We start from the raw sequence: 7,187 nt of genomic DNA on the forward strand, positions 1-7,187 counted from the left end.
TCTGCCTAGCCCCATGGCCCAGTTTACTAGGTGCACCCCCCCCCCCAGGTGCTTTGTTTATAGACTTCCTGGCTTTATTACTTAGTAATTGAGAGATGGGGTGGGGTAGAGGAGTTAGGGAGACATCAGCTGCCTTTGAGTTGTTTATCTAGTGGTGACAGTGCAGGCAGAAGTGAAGGAAGATCTGCTGATAGTGTGGAGTGGGGTCCTGTGAAACTACCTGTCTTACCCACTTAGGCCAGGCCAGGCTGTGTATCTTGGCAGCCTTCACCCAAGAGTTCTTTCCAGGGGTAATTTCATCCCTTCATTACCTGTCATAATTTGGAATTTTATAGAATCACAGTGTCTGAGAGTTAGGAGGAAACTTAGAAGTTACTGTAAATGTCTAACCCTAAAATCCAAGTCCTGCACACCTTCTTCATCCTTCCCTCCTCCAGCTGGTTCTTCACTGAGTACTCTCAAGGTGTCCTTCAAAACATACCTCTAATCTGTTTCCTTCTCTGGTCGCTTCAGTCATCTCTCATCTAGACTGCTACAAAATAGCCTTGGGAGTCCTGCCTCCTTGAAACTCTCACTTGTTTGTTCTTTTTCTGCCTTGTGGAGCAGCACAGTACCTCTCTTCTCTCCTTTCCTGTTGACAAGCAGTCAAATATATGAAGGACAGCTGTTGTTGCTTTCTACTTCCACTGTTTTCTTCTGTGGTTAAGGAATCCTTCAGCCTATCCTTTTAGATATGATTTCCAATTCTTCCCTGACATGGCCCCCTGCTTTAATTACAGGTTCTCACTGTGGTCTCCCAGGCTGAACACAGCTGTCCAGCTAGTATTACGTTCAGAAAGAGCCATGACTTTCTATGATCAGGCCACTCAGCCAAAATCATTTCTCCCTCCTTCCCCCTCCTCCTTTTCTCCCCCTTCCTCCCCTCCCCCTTCCTCTCTCACCACCCCTCCCAGAGAAAAGTTAGAAGTTGTTGGGTTAGTCTCCTTTTGGGATGGCAGCCTGTCAGTCCCTGGGGGCAGCTAACCCATTCAGAGATGTTTAGCCTGTATTCAGGTAGAACAACTCCAGAGAGAAAAACCTGTTTTATGGGATCTCTGTTTCCCAACAGAGTGGGAAAATTGAGGTGAAAATATGGAGATCATTAAGTATCTAAGAGGGGAAAAATTCCTGAGTTATTTAAATACCAACCAAGCTAGAAATACTTCACAATACCAAGAGAGAAACATGAGGGTTTTGTGTAAATATGGACACCTATGTGCAGCTACACAGCCCAGTGTGGTGGATGGAGCCCCAGCCTTAGAATCTGTGGAAGTTTACACCATGCTCCCCAAATGTTTTGACACAAGGTATCCCAAACCAAGAGAGAAACATGAGGGTTTTGTGTAAATATGGACACCTATGTGCAGCTACACAGCCCACTGTGGTGGATGGAGCCCCAGCCTTAGAATCTGTGGAAGTTTACACCATGCTCCCCAAATGTTTTGACACAAGGTATCCCAATGTGTTCCCTCCAAAACTCATGTGGAAATTTGATCTCCAATGTGGCAGTGTTGGAAACTGATTGAGTCATGGGGGTGGATCCCTCATGAATGGATTAATGCTCTCCCTGGGGGAGGAGGGGTAGTGAGTGAGTTCTCGCTCTATTAGTTTCCGCCAGAGCTTGTTGTTTATAGGACCCTGGCACCTCCTCTCTGTCTCTCTCTTGCTTCCTCTCGCCATGTGATCTGCTTGTACCCGCTAGCTGCCTGCCACTTTCCGCCATGAGTAGAAGCAGCCTGAGGCTCGTACCAAATGCAGCTGTCCCAGAATGGTAAGGCAAATAAACCTCTTTCCTTTATAAATTACCCAGTCTCGGGTATTTCTGTTTATAGCAGCACAAAATAGACTAAAACAATGGTCTCCATGATTGTTTGACTAATATGGTGAAAATGATGCCATGCCAGTTTCTTGAGATGTTCACTGTTGAAACCCAGTCACCGTGCTGTGAGAAAGCCCAAGCAGCTGCATGGAAAGGCCGTGTGTAGGGACTAGAGCCAACAGTCCTCACTGAGGTCCTGGGCAACAGCCAGCATCAGTCACTAGACTGGTATAGGCAGGAATAAGATGACTCCAACCCCCAGCTTTTAAGTTTTTGCAGCTGAGGCACAGGCATCAGGGAGCAGAGATAAGCCATCTTTTCTGTGTGCCTTCCAAATTCCTGACTTACAGACTCCAAGAGCATAAGAAGATAGTGGTTGTTGATACCACGAAGTCTGGAGTGGTTTGTTATGTAGCCATAGTAACTGGAATAGAACCTTAAAGTCACAAGACTCCAAAAGTTAGGGCATTTTTATCAATTGAAATTTTTTATTTATAAATTATATACACATTTGCTACTCATTTTATACATTATAATACACATTTAAAATGTAGTAGATGAGTTCATGAAATAAGTGTTTTAAAATTTTTATCGGTTAACAGTATGAAATACCTTTTTGCTCTAAAAAGTTTTAGTGAGAGCAAAGTGAAACTTTTTAAGTTACAGTTTAACATTTTGTGAAGTTCTAGTCAAAAGTTCGGTTTATTTTGATACTTAGTTTTTAATGTCCTTCATAACTGAAAAGAATACCTCTCAAAAACATGTAAATCCAAATGGAGTAAGTGCCTCTTTGCATTACTACTATTTTAATAGATGAGTTTAAAACCCACTGAAATTCTTCATTTGAAGGACTTGTAAACAAGTGAGAAAATGATATCCAAGTGCAAAAACATCCATACACTGTTTGGGACCACAAAACCAATATATCCTGTAGCACATACACTGCAGTTTGTGGCAATAAGCTGTGGATTTTCCTCTCTTCCCTCAGGACAATGATATTAGAAGTGAGCCATGACATTTGGATCCCAGTGAGGAACACCAATGTCATTTAATAGTAACAAAACTTCATTTTCTATTTTTATCTTAAAAAGTTAGAAATGTTCTTCATTTTTCCTGCACAACATCAGTAGATATTTTGTGTACCACCCAAGATGCACACACCCCACCTTGACAAGCTCAGCTCTGAAGGATTCGTGCCAGCGAGCCCCCGCCAGCTAAGACAGGGCTATGGGCTGCTCAGCTGCACCTCAGACTGGGCAGGCCCAGGCCAGGCTGGACCTGGATCTGAGGCCAGCTCAGGCAGGAGGTGCTGGGACTTCTGCATGCCTGACGAATCATGCTAGGCAATGCTTTCAGGGGGCCAGCATTGCTGTATGTTGTCTGTTAACTAAATACTGAATAATTGTTTTTAAATTACTTTAAATAAGGCCTGTCTTTTTTAACCTTGTGTTGTGGCCATGAGCTCTGCCAGAGGTGAGTTGTTGGTATTATTTTCTGAATCATGAAGTGAAGAGATTTTTTTACAGATTGCTGGACAGTCTTCAGCTAATAGATAAGTCACCCCATCCTTTGAACTCAGGCAACACTGACTCGAGGGTTATAGGATGAAAGAAGAATTTGTATTTGGATGACACAGGAGGATGTATTAGTCAGGGTTCTCCAGAGAGACAGAATCAATAGGGTATGTTATATGAGAGGGATTTATTAGGGGAATTAGCTCATGTGACTGAAGAAAAGGCTCACGATAGGCCGTCTATAAACTGGATGCCAGTAGCGTGGCTCAGTCCAAGTCTAAAGGCCTCAAAACCAGAGAAGCTGATGGTGCCCTTGGTGTCAGTCCTAGAACCCAAAAGCTGAAGTTAGTCTCGAGCTCTGATGTCCACGGACAGGAGAAAAGAGTGAATCCCAGCTCCAGCAGATAGAGAGCTTCACCTCTTTCCTCTTTTTTTTTTTTTTTTTTGTCTTTTTTTCCGTGTCCGGCAACGGATCGCAACCCTCAGTGTCACCCCCGTACCGGACCGGGACCGGCAACGGGATCGCAACCCTTGGTGTTGCCCCCGTGCCTCGCTCAGCCAGTGAGCGGGAACCGGTCTGTATGTGGGATCCGAACCCTCGGCGGGATCGCTGCCGCGCTTCCCAACGGCGCTTCCCAAGTGGCACACTAGCGCAGTGCGCCACCGGGCTGGCCCCACCTCTTTCCTCTTTTTGTTCTCTCTGGACCCTCAGTGGATTGGATGGTTCCCACCCACATTGAGGGTGGGTCTTTCACACCCAGGCCACTTAGACTCTCATGCTAATCTCTGCTGGAAACACCCTCACGGACACACCTAAAAAGATAGCTTTCCCAGGTTTCTCAGCATTCCTTCATCTAACCAAGTTGACACCTAGAGTTAACCTTCACAGAGGGGAAAGGTTTCTTTTCACTGATAGACATTTATTTTAATTTATTTTCTGGCAGCTGCTGGTAATGGGATCCAAACCCTTGACTTCAGTGTTATCAGCACCATGCCCTAACCAAGTGAGCTAACCAGCCAGCCCACTCATAGGTATTTTAAAATCTTCCTTGAGCTCTTGAGATCCTTCCCTGGGGAATAAGATGAAATATTGCAATCCTAGGAAGGATTCATAAAGTCACTCTTTAGTGCAGATTCACGAAAACCTCTAAGTGTGTGTTGGGATAGCTTGGAGGAACAGACAGTAAAGAGTTACGGTCAGGAAGAAGAGAGATAATAAGAAGAGTGGAAAGCTCATGAAAGATAAACGCAGGGAAATTAAGACATCTAATGTGCAAAGGAGCCCAGAATCCTGGGTAAACTTCAAGGAAAATACATTCAATTTGTTTCAGTATATTAGAACGAGTGAAGGGATTCAGTGGTGTAGGTAGAAGCCAAAAAATAAAGCATCTGGTGTCATTGCAGTAGCTTCTCTTTATGAGGTCGCATCAAAGCCTGGAGAGGCAGCCCAGCCTACTTATTAAGAGCTGCAGGTTCAAGCCCCAGCCTCTCCACTGCCGGAGCAGAGGAGGATATTTGTTGACACAACCTTGTAGTTCAATTTTTAATTTTTTAACTGTGTGGGAGAGGCAGCTCAGCATCGTGGTTAATACACTCATATATGTTACCTCTTACTTATATTACTTTAATAAAAAAGTAATATAATGTAAAAAAGTAATAAAAATATAATTATAAGTATAGAGGAACAAAAGTGGCCTTTTCCACATCAAAACATGTAAAAATAAATGTAGCACTTATGAGTCTCACTCTAAAAACTCAGATGAACAGGGCCGGCCCGGTGGCGCATTGCTACAGTGCGCCACTTGGGAAGCGCGGTAGCGCTCCCGCCGAGGGTTCGGATCCCACATACAGACCGGCTGCTCACTGGCTGAGCGAGGTGCGGGAGCAACACCGAGGATTGCGATCCCGTTGCCGGTCCCGGTCCGGTACAGGTGCGACACTGAGGGTTGCGATCCGTTGCCGGTCACGAAAAAAGACAAAAAGGAAAAAAAAAAAAAAACTCAGATGAACAGAAACATAACTTTGTCTTTCCCTCTGTGATTTTAATCTTTTCTCCTGCCCCGCTGGTGGAGAAATTTAACTCCTGATTCTTCCAGATTTCTTTCTTTTCTCTAAGGTTGTGTCAAGTGTCAAAGCATTTTCAGGAGGAAGGAGGCCCCTGGTCCTCTGTCCACACGGCATGAGCTGTCTGCTGCTCCTGTGCCAGATGTGGCCACAGGAATCCACTCAAACTCACAGCCAGCGCCTCCTCGCTGAGTCCTTGCCACCTCCCAGTGCTCTGCCCTTCTTTCCTTTACCACAGCTTGTTCCGTCTCATCACTTCCTCACCTGCTCTCTCCCATTCAAGACGGGGACTCTTTCTGGCTCATGGGATCAGCACTCCACTGCTACTTGGCTTTTCTCAAACATTTTATCTGAACCACAAGTTTTTTACAATTCTTTAAGGAGGTTGGGCCTTTGAGGCCAAAAGCCAGAGAGACTGGCCAACAACTTCGGCTTCACTTTCACCCCTGTTCACATCACCCCTGAAGTACTCAGACAGCTCTGTTTGAAAGGAAGGAAGGAAGGGAAAAAGAAATGCTGGGAAAAAACAGCTGCTTATTATCCCAAAAATATTATTGTGGTCTTTTTTAGCCATAGTACTTTCTCTGTGGCAAGTCTAGGCCCTCCAGAATTGAGGCACATCAGAATCAGCTGCTGGGGTTTCTGTCGGCATTGGACCCATCAGGCCCACAGGAAGAGAAGGTGCTGCTCAGGGAAGAGCTGGGTGCTTCTCAGAACTGAGGCTGGGATAAGGTCAGACTCTTCACATGAAGGCAGTGCCCAAGCTGAGACAGTCTTACCTAAAGTGGTGAAGTTGACCACTGGATCTGCCAGGGGAGGTGCAATAAAGATCATGAAGTTATGTGTTGTCACATCTTCTACCAAAGAAAATGAATCCCATTGTCCTAGAGAGAATGGGATAAACTGAAGGAATGTCTCTTATGAAAGAATGGTCACCAACCTTCACTGAGCACATGAGCCAGGCCTCAGCAGAGTGCCACACCTACAATAACTGACTTCGTCCTCTCAGTTACACCATGAAGCAGACAGTACGGCTCCTGTTGAGACACTGTATCTTTATATCTTTGCTTCATCTAAGCGTGCAGAACTATGAAATGGGGTATCATTTTCAAACCCTCTTCGGCCCTAATTCTACAAACTGAGCACAAGGAAGGGCTGTGTCTGCAGGGATTTCACCAAGAAATGTCCAGGAAGGAGGTAGCTACTACCAGACCTGTCATCTTGCCTGTACCTCCGGAAGAGGCCAGCAGTGCAGGTCTGGTACTCCCGGGCTTTTGTTGCTAGGCTTAATGACCTTTTGTGACTGGAGTCACAGTTCTGGAGATTGTTCAGGAATAGCCAAGAAGTTTCAAGAAAGGACACATGCCCTCACATATACCAAAAGTATTCTAGTTAAGATCATGTGGTATTGAAACAGAAATAAGAAAATCAATGGAGAGACTAGGAAAGAAGGAGACCTATTTGTAAGAACTTGTTTTATGATCGAGGTGGCATATTGAAACAAGAAAAGAGCCTAGTCAGTACTAGTCAGTAAATGGTTTGGTTGTACCTGACTTTTTGCCTAAAATGTTGCATAGCTATCTTACACGCTCCCAGAATAAAATTCTTCATGAACTAGGAATAAACTCTTCATCAAATTAAGCACAAAAAACTATAACTATTTTTATAATCTTTAGCCTTATTAAGCAATACACAAAATCTGGAAATAAAAGATTGACAGCTTTAGCCTCATGAAAATTAATGGGAATGAG

This window comes from Galeopterus variegatus, unplaced genomic scaffold, assembly GCF_000696425.1.
Source record: "Galeopterus variegatus unplaced genomic scaffold, G_variegatus-3.0.2 Scaffold6060, whole genome shotgun sequence".
Classification (NCBI taxonomy): domain Eukaryota; kingdom Metazoa; phylum Chordata; class Mammalia; order Dermoptera; family Cynocephalidae; genus Galeopterus; species Galeopterus variegatus.